Genomic DNA, 22,509 nt, shown 5'->3' on the forward strand with positions numbered 1-22,509 from the left:
CATCTCATTTAGGTACGCTAGATGAACCACGTGAAGGATGTGATATGGAGCCGAACTCGAAGATTGGGTTTGGTGGATCTATCCCGAAGATGAAAGGACTAAGCAAGTGCTAGGACCGGAGATGTCACCAAGTCGGTGCAAGCTAACTGAACTGACTTGTGTCGGATTCCAGGTAAGCCCCGGAGCATTTTAAGCCTCCCAATATTTTACGAATGATTACTTAAGTACTTATGATTGATGCATTAGGTTATAAGAGTTGATTGGAACCACTTGATGCATATGAATTCCTTATACAGAAATACTACCTTTAACTCGGTATAGGTCCAGGATCGAGTATATGCTTAGCCCTGCTTAGATCGGTAGAAGTCGGGTGATTTCCTGTCACTTGCGAGATATAGGTGGATACCGGAGCACGGTTGGCTATATTTGCTATCGTGGAAAAGAACCATGGGGTAAAAGTAAATCGAGGCCGGGCGAAGTTTATGTGTAGGTTGACTCATGTGATTCCGTCTGCGTCGATTAAGGACCGTACCGTTGTTGGCGCTTCTGACAAGATTGAACGCATGCCTATCACTTAGTTGGCCGGATAACTCGTTCCGACCGTGAAGCCAAGTAGCTCAACTCAGGCCGGGCCCTGTTCTGTTGTGCGCTCCTTGCGGGGGGCGATCAGACTGAACCCAAGGGCTGGCTAGGCCTGAACGTCCTGGCATCTGGTGTCCCAGATTGTGCGGTGCGGTACGAACCCGCGAAATGTGGACCTGAGTTGTACCAAAGGTGACCTAAGACGACTAATGATCTGGTCTGCCTGGGTTTGTGTTAGGAATAAATTCCCAGCTGGTTGAAATCGATTCGAATCGCCGTCTCTCCCGGATAGTGAGAAACTTGGCTAGTCCCAACATCGTAGTAATTGGATTATGAAATGTGATGGTTCGGATAAACATGGAATTACTATACCTGCTATGGTTACTATTGTATGCTCTAAAAAGATATACCACATGTTTGACACAGGATAGTTGCTAATCTAGAGATGGATAGTTATAATTAACTTGATGACAAAATTATAATTGTATAATTGAGTTAATCGCTTTTTATGCAAAATGTTGTCAATCTACCTCCACTTATAAAGCCTTGCATACTCCTTGGAGTCAATTTTATTTCTGGTTATGACGGGTAAGTCTAGCTGAGTACATTCGAGTACTTAGGGTTTATTCCACCATGTTGCAGGTGAGGTTTTGGCCTGTTGAAGATGGTGGTTAACCGCTGGTGGGCTCGGTGACTCTATATTTACTTCTCATCTATATGCTTTTATCTGAGGATGTCACTTATGCTAGCAATGTATCTGAAACTTATATTAATGTAATCATTTGAAAGCTATGTTGTTTTCACTAATCGATTTTGAAACCCCAAACTTGTACTATTAATGGCGAACTCATTGTAATATTATTTCCGCTGCAACTCTGTGTATGTGATGTGTATTTGCTTAATCACGCGATCTTGGTTGTGATGTTGATTTACCGAGGTCCTGCGTGACACTCGGCGGACTACCGGGTTTATATAAGTGAGAGTATGCACGTGTCAACGTGTTAAGCGGGGACAGTTGTACTTGATCTTGTATAAATTGAGCGGTTCTGTCACAGAGTTCAACCAAGAAAGAGAAGTTAGGGAAGTTAGGTGCTGTGGGATTTTCCCCGAGAGATTGTTCCATGAGAGATCCATTGATTCTAGCCGAGTCAGGTTACCTAGCTATGATGGAATTTTCCCCATGAAGTTGTTGTATGACATGTTAAGCCCATGTAGTGAAACCAGACTCCCAATTGACTCTGGAATGTGACCGACAAATGAGTTATTTGATAAATCAATTACTTTGAAACTGGTAAGGATTTTAGTGAAAATAAGATCTGACCCTTTCTATGTAATAGTGATATCATCTCGATAGAATCCTACTTCCACGTTTATCTGATGTCCAACAACTTGTCCATCATCGTTACCATTCTCCATTGATTCCAGTTCATTAAACCATTCTTTGGGCAGGTTTCCAGAGAACTGGTTGGAGGCCAAATCAAGTATTTACAGATTTGAGAAGCAGTTCGAAATTTGGTCATTGTCTTGAAGATCTGTAGTCAGGCCAGAGAAATGGTTGGATCTTAAGGGGGTGTTTGGTTCCATGGACTAAATTTTAGTCCATGTCACATCGAACGTTTGGATGCTATTTAGGAGAACTAAATATGAGTTAATTATAAAACTAATTACATAGATGGAGACTAATTTACGAGACGAATTTATTAAGCCTAATTAATCCGCCATTAGCACATATTTACTGTAGCACCACATTGTCAAATCATGGACTAATTAGGCTTAAAAAATCCGTCTCGCAAATTAGCCACAATCTGTGTAATTAGTTATTTTTTCGTCTATATTTAATACTTCATGCATGTGTCCAAACATTCGATGGGACAGGAACTAAAATTTTTCTGCAGGAACCAAACACCCCCTAAAACAAGAACTTGAAAAGCAAAGCAACAGCTTCGAAACCCCTTCTTCATGGAGATCTTCATCATTGCCTCCTGGCATATTTGGAAGCAGGGAAATAACTTCATCTTCGACAGAGGACGCCCCTCCTTTAGAGCAAGTATAATAGCAGGTTATAAGCCGACTAAATGTTGAGGTGGAGGAGAGAGGGGAGGAGAGAGAGGAGAAGCAGGCTGTAAGCTTACAGCCGGCTTGGGCATAAGAACCAAGAAAGTCTGTGAGAGAGATAAGTGGGCCATGTATTAACTGTAAAGAGCTAACTACTATATGAGTGGGCTGAGAGAAGACTGCAAAAAACCTTACAGCCAGCAAGCCGGCTGTATTATTAGCCTTGCTCTTATCTCTTGGAAAAACTCCTTTTATGAGGAAGCCAAACTTCAAGTTTTTAGACTTTGTGAAGAAAAACGACACGCTTTTCTCCTCTATTTAGACTCCCTCTCCTAGTTTTTTATGCTTCTGTGGAGTGCAGTTTCTCCTGCCCTCTTGTTGACTATGTGGTTTATTTCTTTTAGCCTCTCTTTGGACAGTTTTTCCTTTTTCCAACAGTAATAAAAAAAACTCTTACAGTGGGGCCTCCCCTGCTGTATTTTCGGGTAAAAAAAAAGAACTTGAAGTTTAGGAAGTATTCCTAGCCAGGATGGAAATGAATCAGCAATCTGATTGTCACTAATATCGAGCAATCCTAAGTCTCGACAGTTAGATAGTGATCTAGGCAGTTTCCCTGAAATGTAGTTGTGGCTCAAGTCTATTGTCTCAAGCATACATCCTTCTCTGATGCCATCATGCAGTACCCCGTGGACTTGGTCACCTCTTAATTTCATTACTCTCAAGTAGTCAAGTTACATCGAGCTAAGCATGATGGGATCACTCCACTAAAGTAGTTATAAGATAAGTCGAGGATTTGGAGTTCACTTGCATTGCAAATTGGAGTGGGTATGTGGCCTCTTATTTTGTTACTGGACAAATCAAGATATGATGTTTTCCCAAGATATCTACCAACGTTGGGTAGGGTGGAATTAAAGTAATTATTTGAGTAATCCAAGATGATATCTGTGCGTCCAGACCTTATGGTTGGTATTAGCACGTCTCCTTCAAGTCTATTGTAGCTTAGATCCAGAACATATATAGATCCCATTGGAACAAGAGAGGGAGATTTCTCCAAACTGGTAAACATGTTGTGAGAGAGATCTGAACCTAAAGGAGATAGGCCTCAATGGCCGTCGTTTCACTTGGAGCAACGAGCAGGACAATCCGACACTGACAAGAATTGACAGATTTTAATGCATCTCGGATTGGGAGTTAACCTTCCCGAATTGTTTTCTCCACTCCTTGCCTTCTCTCATGTCCGATCACACCCCTCTACTTCTGCAGGGAGAGCTTGAGCACTGCCACAACAGCACTTTCCGCTTTGAAAACTTCTAGGTCAAGGTGGACGGCTTTCAGGGACTTGGTGGAGCAAGTCTGGTGCAAACATGTCCACTCTATGCTACCCATCAAACGGTTGCATATAAAATTAGTACGAGTGGCAAAAGGCCTTAAGCGGTGGCGGAAGGAGAAGATTGGGGACACTCGGTTGCAGCTGGCCATCATCAAAGAGGTGCTACTATAGCCCGAGGCAGCGCAGGAAGTCAGAACACTCACACAGCAGGAGCTCGACCTACGCCGTTGGCTAAAAATCAGAAGCTCCGGATTAGCGGCCATTGAAAAATCAAGAATTAGACAGCGGGCAAGGCTCACATACATCCGCAGTGGAGACGCAAACACAAAATTCTTCCACATTCGGGCTAGCACAAGAATGAGGAAGAATTATATCCATAGCCCTCACACAGATGAGAGGGTGGCGACTACACACAATGACAAAGAAAAAATCATTGCGAACTATTTTTCGAGACACCTAGGCTCCCATGAACCGAGGTCCACAACGTTTAGCTGGTCGGCGCTTGGATATGTCCCAAGGGACCTATCGGCACTTGAGGCCTCGTTCACGCAAGATGAGATCAAAGATACAATAAACTCAATGCCGCCTGACAAGGCGCCGAGTCCAGATGGCTTCATGGGCGCCTTCTTCAAAGCCTATTGGGACATTATCAAGGATGATGTCACTATCGTAGTGAATAGTCTGTACAGGCTGAACTCCCAAGGTTTTGAACTCCTAAATTCAGCAAACATCATCCTACTCCCAAAGAAAATGGACGCCTTGAGAGTTACAGACCTTTGCCTGATCAGCCTCATTCACAGCATAGCGAAGATTTTTGCCAAACTACTTGCAAACAGGCTGGCGCCACTGCTTGACTCCTTAGTCTCGAAGTGCCAAAGCGCCTTCATCAAAAGGAGGAGCATCCACGACAACTTTCTATATGTTCAGAACACAGTGCGGACAATGCAAAAGATGAAGCTGCCCGCACTGTTCCTCAAACTTGACATACACAAGGCTTTTGACATGGTCAGCTGGAGCTACCTCCGCGAGGTATTGCAGGCCTTAGGTTTCGGACCATGCTGGCGGGAGTGGGTTTCGATCCTTTTCCGCACGACATCATCGAGAGCGCTGCTAAATGGACAACAGGGTCCAGCTTTCAGCCACAGGAGAGGGGTTCGGCAGGGTGACCCTTTATCCCCATGCTATTCATACTCGCTATGGACCCCCTTCAACGCCTGCTAGACATGGCAACACAACAAGGCGTTCTTACTGCTCTTCCTCTACCTACGGCCAAGTGGAGAACCTCCATATATGTTGATGATGCGGCTATATTCACTAACCCGATCAAGGACGACTTGGACTCCATCATGATGATCCTCTAGGAATTCGGTAGGGTCTTCGGCTTACACATAAACCTACAAAAGAGCTCAGTCCACCCAATCAAATGACAGGACATTGATCTAGACCATGTGTTAGCCTCATTTGCAGGGACAAGAGAATCCTTCCCGTGCCGCTACTTAGGATTGCAGCTCCACACGAGATCCCTGCAAAAGGTCCATGTGCAACATCTCATCGAACGCATTGGGCAGAGGCTACCTGGTTGGAAAGGTAGATTGCTCAACAGAGTGGGCAGACTTACTTTGGTCACCTCAGTGCTATCTTCAATGCCTACCTATCACCTCACTGTACTCCCACTGGTGGTATGGACAAGAAAGAAAATTGACAAACTTAGAAGATCTTTTCTTTGGAAAGGGGAGGAGAACGCTAATGGAGGGCATTGCCTGGTAAATTGGCCGACAGTCTATAGACCAAAGGAATTGGGGGGGGGGGGTTGGGGGTGCCAGATTTGGAACAGCCTTGCACCTATGTTGGTTGTGGCAGGAGTGGGTTCATGACTCAAAACCTTGGGCGGGGATGGAATTGCCGTGCAATGACCGAGACAGACTGCTCTTCAATGCCTCAACCACGGTAACAATTGGGAATGGTAACAAGGCAATTTCTGGCACCATAATTGGCTAGAGGGTGAAGCTCCAAGATACCTAGCGCCCCACCTTTTCGAGATAGTGCGCCGTAAGAACAGGACGGTTTGCCAGGAGCTACAAAATGGTAACCGGATCCGATCCCTCAGGACACGAATCACAACATCCGTGCAGATACAGGAATTTGTGGCTCTTTGGATCAGGATCCAGGATGTGCAGCTGACACCCGAAGTGCAAGACTCCATAGTTTGGAGATGGACAGCTGACGGAAACTACTCCACACGTTCAGCGTACAAGATACAGTTCTGAGGTTTGCATCGCAAGTTCCAGGCTGATCTCATTTGGAGAGCATGGGCGGAAAATAAATGCAAAGTGCATGCCTGGATACTAATATCACGGCCGTCAACCTGCAAAAGAGAGGGTGGCCACATCAAGAGCATTGTGTCTTGTGTAATGGACCTTTGGAGATAGGGCTGCATCTATCTCTGCTATGCCCCTTTGCTAGAGCCATCTGGAGCTAGGTGTTATCCTGGGAAAATTTTGATGTGCAGCTGCCCCAACAAGATCCCCAGTGTCTCGCTGATTGGTGGGAGGATGCAGCGACCAAGGTGCCAAAGCAAGAATGCAGAACATTCAATGGAGTGTTTATTTACATTGTGTGGAACCTGTGGAAGGAAAGGAACATGAGGATTTTTGAAAATGAGCACAAAACGTCGGCACAAGTCGCCTCATTGACCAAGGAAAATATTGTTCAAAGGCGTAGGGCCATGTGTATTGCATGGTAAAACAACAAGTGTGTGAGCGGTGCCTATTTGTGTTTGGTCCTATGACCGGTGTGTTTCAGCACATTGGAAGTTTTGTAAGGTTGCATGAAGCAAGCATCAAACTTTGAATGGGAGGTGGCGAATGAAACAGAGAATCACCTTCTTCATCTATCAAAGATAACATGTTATTGCGATGCGGTGGCCTCTCGTCACTGATTCTGTCGACCAGGTGTTTGAGGAAATGTGCCCACGCGGATGCACAGCATACTATGTTTAGGACAAATGCATGACAGGCTGACAGCGAAGGCCTTCTTAGCTCACTTTCCACTACTACTACTATTATTATTTACGTGCAATGTGTCAGATCTCAATTTGCTTTGCCTTTTGACTTCCATTTCAATAACAAAGTCTCATTTTGCTTGAAAAATGATGAACAGAAATGAACAATATCCCAGTCTCCAAGTGACCACAATGCTTAATGGATTTTGGCTAGTGTAAAATTTTAGTTGGCTTGTACAATTGTTACCGACAATAATCATTAAATGCAAAACCAACCTTCAGTGTTGGACTCTTCCACCAATTCTGAAGTCTCCCAGAATAGACTTAAAACTTAAGAGCATTTAAGACAGATGACTTTCCAAAGTTGTAGCACTTGGAATTTTTCTCTCGTCACACATTTTTCTCCTCGAATCTCATCACACATGAGAGCTGATTATCTCAGAAATACAAGTTCATTACGAAGTTCACACTAGCATTTCTAGGTAAGGACTAAAGGAGTACATAACGAAGCAGTAAACATAAGCTGCGTTATTTTAGAAGTCAAACAAAATCAAATCAGTGACGAGGACACCATATATCCTAGTGAAATAACAACAAATTGTGGCGGTTCAGGTAATGATGGCAGCTTCTTCCTAGTGCAATACCGTGGGGCGGTCTTTCCTCACAAACTGAGTTTTTTGTTCTAAAGAAATTAGATCCCATGGCACCACCTACTGAGTACAACGGACACTCCTTTTACATGACAAACCTTTTGGCATATGATTGCCAATGCAAAGCCCACTCCAAACCCCAAGCCAGAAAATATGAACAGTAGGGCAACGCCAGCTTTGTCTTCCCACCAACTTCTACCTTCTGAAGAAGCAGCTGAGCTTGGTGTATCACATTGTTTGGACAGTGGCCTTCCACAGAGGCCCACATTGCCTTCAAATGAGCTGCTGGAAAATGAGAAGAATTGGTTGCTCTGTGGTACTCTTCCAGTTAAATTGTTGTATGAAAGATTGAGCCAAGCGAGGAAAGTTAGAGAAGTTAACTCTTGTGGGATTTCCCCTGAGAGCTGGTTCCAGGAGAGATCTAATGATTCAAGCTGAGCCAAGTCACCAAGCTGTCGTGGAATTTCTCCCATGAAAGCATTATGTGACATGTTAAGACCATGAAGTGCTACAAGCCTCCCTATTGATCCAGGAATGACACCATCAAATGAGTTGTTTGATAAATCAATTGCGTTGAAGGTAGTCAACATTTTATTGAATGTGATATCCAACCCTTTATATGTAATTGTGATGACATCATGGTAGATAAAACCTTGCGAAAAGTTTGTTTGGTGCCCTAGAACCTGTCCATTGTTGACACTTGCCATCATTGATTTCAGTTTACCAAACCATTCTGAGTGCAAGTTGCCAGAGAAAGTGTTACTTGCCAAATCAAGTATTTGCAAACTTGAGAAGAAATCCCTTGTTTGATCACCATTTTGAAGCCCCCCTATTGTGCCATAGAATTGGTTGGATCTCAGTACAAGAACTTGAAGCTTAGGAAGACTCCCCAACCAAGAAGGGAATAAATCGAGGATTTGGTTATTGCTAACATCAAGGAGCACTAGGCTTTTGCAGTTTGATATCGACCTTGGGAGTCCCCCCTCAATTTGGTTGCCATTCAAATCTATTGTCTCAAACATACACCCTTCCTTAATTTTTTGAGGCAACATCCCGTGGAACTTATTCTCCCTCAACTTCAGTACACTCAAGCTTCCACCTTCGAGTAGACAATATGGGACCAAACCACTAAAGTTGTTATAAGATAAGTCCAGGATCTGGAGTTCTCTCATGCCACAAATGGAAGTTGGCACATGGCCATGTAGTCTATTTTTGGACAAATTAATATAGACAACATTGTTAAGATACCTACCAAAGTTAGGAAGAATGGAAGAGAATCCATTATTTGAGTAATCTAAGGCAACTACACCATAAGGCAAGGATATGACTGGTATGGGTATATCTCCTTGAAGCCTATTGAAACTAAGATTGAGAAAATTTAGATGTGTCATTGGAATAAGTGAGGACTTTTCAAGGCTAGTAAATGCATTGTTCGAGAGGTCCAACTTTCCAAGAGTGTCCTTTCAAACCACCCATATCCATCCTGGTATACTCCCGCCAATCTAATTACTTGAAAGCTTGTGGAAGGGGGACGAGAATGCAAATGGCGGCCACTGTCTAGTTAACTGGCAAACGGTTACCAGGCCGAAAGACATGGGAGGGTTAGGGGTCCCGGACCTCGAAAGATTTGGGCGAGCCCTCCTTTTACGATGGCTATGGCAAGATTGGGTGGACGAGTCCAAATCTTGGAGCAGCTCAGAGCTTCCATGTACTGAGGATGACCGCCTCCTCTTCAACTCCTCAATCATTATTTCCTTGGGGGATGGTGCAAAGACAAAGTTTTGGCACCACGGTTGGCTCGATGATCAAGCTCCTAAGTACCTAGCCCCCAACTTATTCCGCCTGCTCTCAAGGACAAACCGAACGGTGCAGCAAGAGCTCCGAAACAACAATTGGATGCATAAACTTGGAAGGAAAATCACCTCGCCCATCCACATAGAGGAGTTTGTGTCCCTCTGGATACGCATACAGGATGTGCACCTGCAACAGGGCGTCCAGGACACCATCACCTGGCGTTGGACCAACGATGGGAATTACTCCACCCGATCGGCCTACAGAATACAATTCAAAGGTTCGCTCCTCCACTTTGGTACGGACTTGATTTGGAAAGCGCATGTGGAGAACAGATGCAAGATCTTCGCATGGATCTTAGTACAAGACAAAATTCTAACGGCATAAAACCTACAAAAGAGAGGGTGGCCTCACCAACAACAGTGCGTGATGTGCAATGGACCCTTAGAGACAAGCCTCCACCTATGCCTTAGTTGCCCTTTTGCAAAGGCGGTTTGGAATCAAATCCTCACGTGGGAAAACTTCACTCAAATCCAACAACAGCAAAATGCAAACCCCACCCATATCAAGTCATGGTGGGAAGACGCGGCGGCAAAAGTGCCAAGATCTCAGCGTCAGAGGCTTAACGGAGTAGCTATCTACACCTTTTGGAATATATGGAAAGAGAGAAACAGGAGAATTTTCGACAATATGAGTGAAACGGTGCCGCAGGTAGCCGCAAGGATAAAGGAAGACATTGAGCAAAGGAAGAGAGCATTCGATTACATTTAGCTCGCATGCTTAAGGGGGGGGGACTTTAACCTCGTTGCCCTTGCTTGTACATAAACTTTCTTACCCTATCTTAATTGAAAGGCAGAGCTCCTGCCAGTACGTTCAAAAAAAAAAAACCCTTGGGAGTTTTGTGAGGTTGCAAGATGCTAGGCCACGGTGCTGAATGTTAGGGAGGACAGGAGGCAGAGCACCATCTTCTGCATCAATCACTGATAGCATATTGTTAGAGAAACCAAGAAAATAAAGATTGCTTAGTTTCCAGAAAGGGTTAAGTTCCACTGTGCCTATCAAGTGATTTGACTCAAGGTTGAGATATTTGAGACTTGGAAGTTGGGAAAATGATGGTGGCATTGGACCACTAAGTTGATTATTGCTTAAATCAATCTCAGATATAGATGAGGACAAAGGAGCAGGAATGTCTTCTAGATGACCAGAAAGCTGATTTGAGTCTAGGTACAGTGTTTGCAGTGTCGGAAGAACAAAGATAGATCTTGGAATTTTGCCTGCATTTACATAGAGAATATGTAGTCAACAGGTCTGTACTGCACCTTTCTAAATAAAGGCAGGAAATTTTCCTTAAAAAGAGGAAATAGGGCACATAGTACTAGTAGAAGCTCATTGTTAGTTAGATCACTTACAAAGATAAAATTATTTTGCAAAGCACAGAGAAGGTTCTATACAGTATTTAGCATCTGTACTTGTACTAGTAAAACTAGAATAAGTAATACAGTTTTCAAACGCACGCAAGAATCTTACCAGTCAGGCTGTTGCTTCCCAAGTTCAGATCACTGAGCTTGGTTAAATTCCCAATCCATAAGGGTATTGACCCAGATATGTTGCAAGAGTGGAGCGTTAAACTATTCAGATTTGTAAGATTGGTAATCGAAGAGGGTAAAGCCCCAGATAAATCATAACTGTCAAGCTCCAGGTATGTCAAATTCTTAAGACTGCCTATCCAAGACCAAGAGAACTCCAGCTTCCTTGGTCCTGATATTCCATGGAGACGCAGTTCCTCCAATGACTGGATTTTTCCAATAACTGAGATATCTGACGCCCTTGAAATCCCTGACGTGCTAAGGCCCAAATGCTTCAGAGACTTGAGATTGACCAGTGATGCTGGTATAACACTGGAACAGTTGATCTTTGTCATTACTAGATCCAGCACTTCCAATTGATTTCCCCTCTCAAACAGTCAAACTCTGGTAACTGAACACAAAGATTATCATTCCAGTACAGATCAAGGAACCTCAACCTTTTTAGCTGGAAGATCCTTGTGGGGAACTGCCCCTCAAAATCGTTCCCTGACAGGTCCAGAATTGTCAGGAGAGAGAAGTTTGCAAAGAACTCTGGAACCACACCAGTGATTCCAAAGTTGCCCCTGAGGTTAACCATTGTCAGAAACCGGAGTCGCGAGAAAGAGGTAGCAATCGAACCGGACAATCCGCATGACATTAAGCTGAGGATTTGGATCTGGGGAATAGAGGGCCATATAGTGCTCGACCAAGTTGGGCCGCTGCTGGAGAGGTCCATCTCATCAAGGTAGAGCTCTCTCAGTCTGCTTAGGTTTGCTATGAAGCTTTGAAAATTGGGCTCACTGAGGTATAAGTTTGGATTACCAGACAAGTCGAGAACAAGAAGTTTGTTCAGACTTGCAATACCAACAGGAATCTGACCAGCAAAATTTGTAAGAGACAGATCGATGCTGACGAGCTCGGAGAGCCGCTCAAACCCAGAAGATGGGAGCTGCGCTCCCCTGAAGTCATTGCCACTAAGGCTAAGGTTTCTGAGCAAGGTGAGGTTGAAGATTGCAGGGTCTAGGCCATTGCTCTGAAGATAATATTGGCCACCGAGGTCGAGCGCGATGACATGACCGGAAGCCATGTCGCAGGTGACACCCTCCCAGTGGCAGCAGTCGGTGTCAGGTTGCCATGACGGGAGGCTGCCTTTGCTGATGAAGGAGCGCTTTAGCTGCAGCAGGGAAGACGACTGAGATGCGAGGCATGCCGCAATGGAGCCATTGGCAGTGGCAGTAGGATGGGAGGAGGAAGAGTGTGTGTAGAGGAGGAGGAGCAAGATGAGAATCTGTTTGTGCGTGAAACTCATCGTGCAAATTTGCGTGCTTCCGACCCCTCTGAATGTACTAGTTAACTAGAGGATGGAGAAGGTGTCAACATATATTGTTACTTTGATTCCTTGTTTCCAAGTCCAAACTCCAAATGCTGTTAACCTTGTCCAACACGCTCAGTGTGATCACAGCTTGATGAAGCACAGTAAGGAGGAGGTACATCCGTACATGTGATAGGTGACGGCAAATGCAGCGTAGACCTCACTATATTTCAGGTTCCTGAAATATATTATCTGTTCAGGCGACAACTAACGACCATTATATCTCCATTCAACGGTCTAAATCTATTAGTATAAATCACAATAAACAAATTATAATTTTTTTCTATGAAAGGACAAGGACAAAACTGTTTAGGCGCTTGAACTATAGGAGATATGAAAAAAAAATCGCCACGCTGGCTGGCAAAGACTCAGCAGCAGGCAGTCAAAGTAAAGAGATAAGAAAAAAGACTTGGCATTCAGAGTCGTTGATTCTCGCTTGCATTTTGTTGGGATAGGCATCTCTTTTAGTCCTGTCATTGTCTGTAACTGACTCTGTCAGGTGGAACTGAGAGTCCGGTCTTTGAAAAATAAAAAGCTAGGGGTCCGTGTGTTGTTGACATCTCTGAATTTGGCGTAACCATTGGTCGCAATGGGCGAGTCTGTTCACGCGTTCAAACTTGAAATCTGTTTCTGATTAAATCTTTATTTTTTTTAAAGAAAATAACACAATGTGTCCTACAGCGCATCTGTAACTTTATTCGATGCAGAGTTCTTTTTTTCTTTTATTTAGACAAGGTTAATACAGCAAGGTCTGAACTGTTAGTCGTGTTCTTAAACAATTGTACTCTCTAATTCAGTTAATTCCTTTGCACCCTCCATAAGCTTAGTCTATTCTCGTTGTAATAGTATGTGTTGCTTATTAAGCCTTGTTTGGATACAATTATAATCGATGGCTTCCCGATAACAACGACCAACGGGATGACGATTTGTTGTTGCTTGATGCTAGGCCAGCAAATCAATTAGATCCGCGACCAAAACCTTCCTACAAGGGCGCTGCCCTCTGTGGAGATCGATCTCCCCAAGGGCGATGCAGTTGGCAGCGGTAGCAGAAGCCTTGGCTCAGGATCGAAACACTAAATTTAGCTTTCTTGGGTTCCAAAGGCAAGACTTCCTGAAGATGATTGGAGATCGATAGGATAGAGGGTCAGATAAGCTGGTTCTCTCCTGCGCCGGCTAGGCAACCACGCTCAGGTTGGAACAGAAACAAACCTCTAATATCTGGAGCCTATTGGGCCTGCGTTGCATGTGATTCACTTCTATTCTTTTGTCATGGTTAGAGTACAATAATTCAATTCAGATCGTTCCGTTCAAGTTTAGTGTAAGTTTTACTTCATGTGTTGTACTAATATATGTTTAAATTTAGCACTTGACATAATTATAGTCAGTAAAATAGTCCTTTTCACCTTGATATAACACCACTATCCTTGGGAATTAGATCTGAAACAGAATAATCAGGAAACTGCAATCTTATCTTATAACATCGAGATACATTTAACCAGTTCAACAGTAATATATGTCTTATAGAAAAAATATCAGGCATTTGTTGCATATTGGTATTACTGTCGACACATAATTTTCATCCCGTGCCGATGACACACGCAGCAAGCCGGAAGGGTCCGTTCGATAGAGCAGATCCGCCTAGTTTCAGCGCAGGGATGGTCGATCCTGCGCAATCCTTCCGAGATGTGCCAGTCAATTTGACACTGCAATTGACAAGGAGAGAAAGTTCATCAGTAATTAAGGGCGGAACTTGCCGGTGTTGCCAGACAGTCCCGAATATGTGGCTATGAGAGCCGATATGAAAGGAGATCGACTAAATAGTCGATTCTAGCATATTCATGAAAATAAATCGGTTAAAGCTCATGGGGTTGTGTAAGAAGAATCGGTTATCATTGATGATAAATATCATTGTTTGAGCAAATATGAATCAATGGCAATAATATATTAACAATAATTGATTTATGTCAAGCCAATGATTACAAGTAACCGAACCCATTTTTATGTAAGAAACAATTCAACACCACTTAACCGTTTAATAAAGATAAATCTAATGAACATGTTAAATCTCATCTATCACCATGACCAGTGGGGCATGAGGCAAAATCATGCTGGCCGTAGAAATAACAATAGACTCGACGACCCTAACTTATTACTAATATCAGTGGGGCATGAGGCAGAATCATGCAGGCCGTAATACAATAATAAGATCATGGGGCTAACATATCTTTCAACCTATCTTTACTTCAACGGTCTCATGATGCGAACCGTTCGTGAAAGCACTCGATATCGCTAAAACAGCCGATTCGGCCATAACGCACAGTTAAAGTCATGTCTTACCAGGAATAGATCTACTAAATAACGATCCCCACTCCACGGTGCTAACAGTGGGGTGTGAGGCAGAATCACACAGGCCATGATAACAGGTAGTGGAACGGTTCTCGCTAGCCAATAGATCTACTCGAGATGCAACATGCCTTAACCGCACGTTATGCACGATTAAGATTGATGTAAAACAGTCGATAAAACATAACTCATCGTTTAAGGTGTAGATTAGATCAGTTTTAGGTTAGCAAACGATGGGTCAAATAAGATATAAGGCCGATCTAAATCAATCTCAATCGGGTAGAGTGATATTGCTGTAATTAGATAAATAATGAAAGCAATAAGCAATATCAGTAACTTAATGAATCTAGCAAAGATTGCCATTCTAAGGTAGAGCCGATAACTTGACCTTGATCTAATTCAAGCAGTGGGGTGTGAGACATAATCACATAGGTCATACTTGAATTAAACAAGAGTCGATAACTAGCTTATACCAGAGCCGCAGTCGGGGTCGACCGGATCGATGTAGCCATACGAACAGAGGTATAAACTATGATGGTACTTACAAACAAGTAGTGGAGGTCGACCAGATCGATGCAGTCGTACTCGCTGAAGAACTCACCGAGATCTACTCTACTCCTACTCCTAAGGGGTGGCCGAAGCCGAAAAAAGTAATTGACTTATATTTGGATTGATTGATGTTCCTTTACAATAGCCGGGGCTTGATATTTATACTCGGGACCTGCGCACGACTCCTATCTAAGCACGACTCATCACAATCTTTGACCCTAAAGAAAATATTTCTAATTTAAGATAACTTGGACTCTAATCTTTCCCTTTTTGTAGAGTCCAACATATTTCGTCCTGACGCCGAATCATAGCCTTTGTTGTTATCCGCTAGCGCTATCTGAAGAAAGCCGATTCTAGTTTTTGCATCCGAATCAGCTGGTTTTGATCTGCACGTAATTGATTCCTTGATGACATGATCTTGGGAGCTTTCAAGTCCCTGTGACTCTTCTTCCAAATTTTGGTGTAAACACATGCCCCCCAATTTTTGGATAAAAGTAATTTTATTCCAGAATTATCATGTCTGCATCCCTGATTGGTCCACAGTCACGGGTAGAGAACCTTGATCTGGGGTTACTGCTTGTCGCCGCTTGCGTCCACTCATGAGCCTATGCCTCAAAACTTTTACAAAAGCATCACTGCTTCATGGGCACTTGGATTCATCTTCACGGGCCGGCTATAAAATACCTATCCGACCTTGAGAGCAACTCAACAATTCAGCCATGTCTTTCTTCTTCCTGTCTCTTCGAGTGCCCCCGACTTCGCTGGACCCTCCATGGTCTATTCTCTTGCTATGAAGATCTTGAGCAGTTAGAAGAATTCTTGTGCATAGGGTGATTGTGTCACTTATTCTAGCGCCTCGTTGGGCAAGAAGACCAGCCATTGCGGTTAGAAGAATTCTTATGATATCACCTGAGTCTTCTCTTCATGCTCACAAGGCTGTTTTAGTGTTTGCGAGGGCTAGAGGGTGTGATCACCTTCCCCTTGTTGCTCCTCCAAATGCCCATCAGGAAAGCCTCAGGCTTCTTTCCCATAGTTCCTCAATTTATCGAGAAATCTGTTGAGCATATGTTAGGCGGGCGAACTTTCTTCTTCTCTGGTATAATTTATTGATGGGCCAATGCGATTTGGTTCACAATGAGTTTCGGCCTTGTGGAAATCCGGACTCCCTTCAATCCAAAGAAGTTTTGGTGGGTTAATCTTTAGTCAATGTATCCACCCCACGATATTTTGTAATTTGGGGAAGCAATAAATTCGAGTCTATTATCCCTTCGCTATCCGTCCCCTGAATTTCCAGAGTGTTGATCCGTTTCCGTTTCTGGTTTCAATTTCACACCCCCATCGAAATCTATCTTCTCGCTTTCCTAGGCTATATATACGGGCTATGGCTGTGAACCAAAAAATAACCCTCTTCGTCTCAACCCCTCTTCGTCTTCAGTACATCCTCTGCCTTTCTATAGGTTCGAGGTCATGGAGAACATCTCAACCCCTCTTTGTCTTCAGTACATCCTCTACCTTTCCGTAGGTTCGAGGTCATGGAGAACAACAAGAGGTCTACTGAAGAAGCCCACAACGGATCCACACCATCACGCCAACGCCCTCGTCGTCAAGAGGACGCGTCTTGGGGTGCTTTGGATCAAAGGGCCAACTCCGCCCAGCCCTCGGGGTCATCTTCGGCACCAATCCACCGCTAGCTTCCCCATCACCCGAGCCGACAGATCAGTAATGACGATCTACTGGCCTCCATTGATTGGACCGACCAGCATCTAGCCAACTGCCTCTCCCTAGCGGAATCGGCTTTGGCCATGATTGAAGACCGATCTCCCCCCGAGGTCGGCCTGGTGAGGGAAAGGTTGGCCAGGGCTGAAGCTAGAATCATGGGTGAGATGTCTACCATTATTTCTCTGTTTTTCTTGATTTTACCCTCAAGATCTCTTATCACTCTTTCCTTGAATATTTTAGATCTAACTGCTTAGTTGGAGAGTCTTCGATCAGCCACAGATTATGCGGTGGGATTTGTCAACGCTAGGGGCGCCGTTCCGGTGGTTCGCTTGCATGACATCCTATATCGTGTCAGGGAGGTCGCCCTTCATGGTGTTCATCATGGCGATGTCATGGCATTGGCTGCTGCACAAGCCCGTTCGGGTCATAATCTTCAGCTTCTTCCCCATGGTTTTCCATACGCAGTGCACCCTAGGGAGCATGAGCGCTTGGTTGAAGATTTTATGAACGCCGCCAACTCTATAGCTTTCAATACCCTAGCCGATGACATAGTAGGCAAAGTGTTTTCTAGCCCGTAGCTTGTAATAGGTGATGTTTAGCAAATAACTTCCTCCCCTTGAGTGGTTTCCCATTGTTTTGTGTTTCATACCCATCATTTTATTTGTGTTTGCTTTGCTTCTATAGGCGATACACACTGTATCGGCTTTTACTCCTTTGGGTTTACCTTTTGTATTGGAGGCGATATATTTTCAATATCGGTTATTAAAGCTATCGACCGAACAGATCGTTTATTAAGTATTGATCCAAACGCTAGGATACTATTTCTTTAAATATTTTCCGTTGATTGCTCGGTCAAATTCTTCCTCTCCTTTTAATGTTTCCAAAATATAAGCATTACTAGGCGCACAACGTTTGATCTGATAGGGTCCTTCCCAGTTAGGTGACCATTTGCCGAATTTGCTGTCCTTTGATCTGATCAGCAATTTCACTTTCCAGACCAAGTCTCCTTCGGAGAATTGCTTAATCTTGACCTTTTTATTATAATATTTCGCAACCCTCAGTTTATTGGTTTCGATATTCTCAAGAGCACGCAGTCGAAGGCAACTCAAGTCTTCCAAATTGTCTATCATCAGATTCTTGTAAACCTCAGCTGATAAATCATTCTGCAGCGTAACACGCCTTGATCCAGTCTAAACTTCCCAAGGAAGAACTGCATTATGGCCATACACAAGTTCGTAAGGTGTCGTTTTAATTGATCCATGGCAGGCCATCCTATATGCCCATAGTGCCTCATTTAGCGTCGAATGCCACTTCCTTGGCTGTTCCTTAATTTTTTTCTTGATCAGCTTAATCATAATCTGGTTGGACACCTTTGCTTGACTGTTAGCCTGGGCATAGTAAGGGGAGGAATTCAATAGCTTAATCCCCATATAGGCAGCAAAATCCTCAAACTCTTTTGATGTGAACATTGTCCCTTGATCGGTAGTTATGGTTTGAGAAATCCCAAAATGATACACAATGTGTTCCTTGACAAAATCAATCATGTTCTTTGAAGTTACCATTTTCAAAAGAATCGCCTCAACCCATTTAGTGAAGTAATCTGTTGCCACCAATATGAACTTATGTCCTTTGCTTGAAGGTGGAAAAATCTAGCCAATTAAATCAATTCTCCAACCCCGAAACGACCATGGTTTGATTATTGGATTCATAGCCGATGCAGGCAATCTCTAAACATTACCAAAACGTTGACAGTCATGACACCCCTTGTAATATTCAAAACAATCTTCTAGTATCGTTGGGCAGAAATATTCAGTTCTATGAATAATCCATTTTATCTTATAGGTCAATTGACGAGCTCCACATATCCCTTCATGCACCTCACCCATCAATACCTTAGCTTCTTCTTGGTTCAAGCACTTGAGCAATACCCCATCGACTGTTTTATAATATAACTGATCACCTAACAAAACATACTTAGCCGATTTATACCTTAGCTTCCTGGTAACTTTTCGAGACAGATCTATAAGGTAATCGGCTATTTCAACTCTCCAATCATCACTTGAGGTTTCACTACTCAAGACTTCTTGAAACACTCGATATCCTGATGCACTTTGAGCTAGACGGTTAGCCTCTTGGTTTTGTGCTCTTAGAATATGTTGGAAAGAGACATGAAGAAATCCCTTGAGTAACCTTTGGCACTCATCGTAGTATCCTTTCAAAGTCTCTTCTTTGCACTCATATAGGCCGATCAATTGATTAATAATTAACTATGAATCTCCAAATACTTCAATTGCTTCGGCCTTTATTTCATGAAGAAGTTGAAGTCCCTTGAGAATAGTTTCGTACTCTGCTTGATTGTTTGTAATCATTGGGTCAGTTGGAAGAGCAAACTCAAAACTTGCCCCCCGAGGCAAAATAATAACAATACCAATGCCACCATCCTGCTTGCATGATGACCCATCAAAGAACAACGTCCACGGCATTGGCTCTACATAACTAATGCTTGGCTTGTGATGTTGGGTGATAAAATCGGCCATTACTTGTCCTTTGACTGCTTTAGCCGATTCATACTTCAAGTTGAATTCCGATAACACAAGAATCCACTTTCCCACTCTTCCTTTCAGTATTGGCATTGATAACATGTGCTTAACCACATCAGCCTTGAAAACAACTATACACTCGGCCGATAATAAGTAGTGTCGTAATTTAGTGCAAGAGAAATATAGACACAAGCATAATTTTTCGGTGGGAGAATATCTCGTTTCTGGATCCAGTAGTCTTCTACTTAGATAGAAAACAACTCTCTCATTTCCTTCAAATTCTTTCATCAGGGGCGATCCAATTGTCTTGTCATCAGCCGATATGTACAACTTAAATGGCTTACCTTGCTGAGGAGGGACCAGCACAGGTGGACACTTCATATATTCTTTTATTTCTTTGAACGCCTTTTGTTGTATATCACCCCACTTGAATTCTTGATCATTTTTCAACTTCAACAAGGGAGAAAACGGTAGGATCCTCTCCGACAAATTTGAAATGATTCTTCTGATGAAATTAATCTTACCAAGCAGAGATTGCAACTCTGTTTTGGTAGTCAGGGGAACTGCTTCATCAATTGCTTTTGCGCTTTTCTAACCAACTTCGATTCCTCTCTCATGGACCATGAATCATAAAAATTGTCTGGCTGATACTCCAAAAGCACACTTATTAGGATTCATCTTCAAACCATGCTTCCTTGTGCATTCCAGAGTCTCACGCAAGTCAGCCAGGTGTTCTTTGTATCCTTTGGATTTTATCATCACATCATCGATGTAGATTTCAACAATCCTGCCAATCAACTTATGGAAAATGTAATTCATTGCCCTTTGATAAGTTGCACCGGCATTCTTTAGTCCAAAGGTCATCACAACCCACTCAAATAGACCAATTGCGCCTGGGCACCTGAAAGCGGTCTTTGCTATGTCTTCTTCAGCCATAAAAATTTGGTTGTATCCTGTATTACCGTCCATGAAGCTAATAACCTTATGCCCGGCTGCTGCATCTACTAACATATCAGCTATCGGCATTGGATAACCGTCCATAGGTGTGGCTTTGTTCAGATCCCTAAAATCAATGCAAACTTTTAATTTTCCATTCTTCTTATATACAGGGACAACATTTGATATCCACTCTGCATGTCGGCACGGTCAGATAAATTTTACTTCTAGTAACCTCTCAGTCCCCTTTTTGATATCATCAAGCACGTTTGGGTTGAATCTCCTCGGAGTTTGTTTAAACGGCCGATATCCAGGTTTGATTGGTAGCCGATGTTCAACAATTGATCGGTCTAAACCAGGCATCTCATAGTATTCCCAAGCAAAGCAATCTTTAAATTCCTTTAATAAATCAATTAATTCCCGCTTATACTTCGAATCAAACTTAGCACTTACGTACGTCGGCCTAGGTCTATCTCCAGGACCAATATCTACTTCTTCTAATTCATCGGCCGATGTGAAGCCATGTCCTAGTTTCCCGTCTGTACCATCTATTTGATTATTCATTAATACAAATTTTCAAAGCCGACTGCTTGGATCGGCTGTTGGTTTTCACCATTGACTTTAAACTCTGATGGCAACAGAAAAGCCATTTGGATGTTAGTCGATGGTTGCTTTCTATCGGCTATTTGTTTAGTATGCCACACTTGAGTCTTATCGAATGCCTGAGCCTATTTCATCTCTTTATTCCTTAGGCGTTGCATCCTTCTTTTCCAGCTTCTTGCTAAACCTCCTGGGCACCACTGGCCTTCCTACCACATATATCTTCTTTCAGTGCCTTCCTCTTCATGATCAGCCTAGTCCTGATCAATGACTTTTCTCCCAAGCCGATCATGAACACTTTTATTTTTTAAGCGCCGATCCATGTTATTATGATGATGTGTATCTTGAGCGTGGATAGACTGGCAGTTGGTTTGAGACTGCCTATACTCCTGATATTGATTGCTGCATTCTGGACAGTCATGTCTGGTAGGCAATTTCAAACCTTCATTTCAGCAATGTCTGAAGAAGGGACAATTCCAATGTAATTTAGCCTGTTCCCTTTCATACCTCTCTTGTTTCAGTTGATGCTGGTACGCTTGATCTTTCAACCATCGCTGATAATTCTTTTCCTTCTGCCGCGGCCATTTATTCAACAGAATTCGAGATGTGACCCACGGCTTTGTCATCTCTGTTTTAGATGTCTTCCCCTGCTCATATTGGCTCTTTTGCTCAGCACGACATCTTCGGATCTCTCTGTACACGTCAGCCGATATTTGCATATTGGGATCAACTGTTCTAGCTTCTTTTGATTTGGTCGATGTTAAGACCCTGGTTTTTCCTTTAAATAGCCCAACATCAATCATGTTTTGATCTCCTAGGAAAGGATTATCATCGACTTTCATCTTCTGAGGCGTATCAAATTTGAGCCTCCCCTGCTGAATAGCTCTCTGTATATGCTGCCTGAAGATTTTGTATTTATTAGTGGAATGAGAAGTAGCGTTATGAAACTTGCAGAACTTCTTATTCTTCAACTGATCAGGGGGCAACATGACATGACCATCAGGCAACTTGATCTGCCCTTTCTCAAGCAAGAAATCGAAGAGCTTATCTGATTTGGTGACATCAAAGTCATAGCTCTTCTCGACTCCTCTTCCCCAAGGATTTGACACCATCACTGTCTTCTTGCCCCAATTCCATTCAGCTGCAGCAACCTCTTCTTCTTCATCTTCATAGCCGTCATCAACTGAGTATGGATCATAAGCTTCGGCTACTGAGGTACTCTTCTAGAACTAGGTATCTCTGCGTATACTCTGGAATTGGCTATTAAGCGCTGCTACTCATTGAGCCAATTGTCCTAAGTTGTCAAATTCTTGTCATAGCAGCTTTTCTTTCTACATCGGCAGCATTCCTTGAACAGCTAAAGTAGCTAGTTGATCATCAGCCAAGTTTAAGGAGAAGCACAAGTTCCTGGTTTCTCGAAACCTCTAAAGAAATTCAGTGCCCGATTTATTAGTCTTCTATCTTATAGTTGTCAGA

The 22,509-nt window shown here is 43.2% G+C and overlaps 2 pseudogenes; both read right to left on the reverse strand.

The window, feature by feature from the left end:
• Nucleotides 1–1,575: 1,575 nt before the first annotated feature.
• LOC136460240 (receptor like protein 27-like) lies at nt 1,576–3,703 on the reverse strand (annotated as a pseudogene).
• Nucleotides 3,704–7,659: 3,956 nt separating this feature from the next.
• Nucleotides 7,660–12,283, reverse strand: LOC136460241 (receptor like protein 22-like; annotated as a pseudogene).
• Nucleotides 12,284–22,509: the final 10,226 nt, after the last annotated feature.

This window comes from Miscanthus floridulus, chromosome 6 (genome assembly GCF_019320115.1).
Source record: "Miscanthus floridulus cultivar M001 chromosome 6, ASM1932011v1, whole genome shotgun sequence".
Lineage (NCBI taxonomy): Eukaryota > Viridiplantae > Streptophyta > Magnoliopsida > Poales > Poaceae > Miscanthus > Miscanthus floridulus.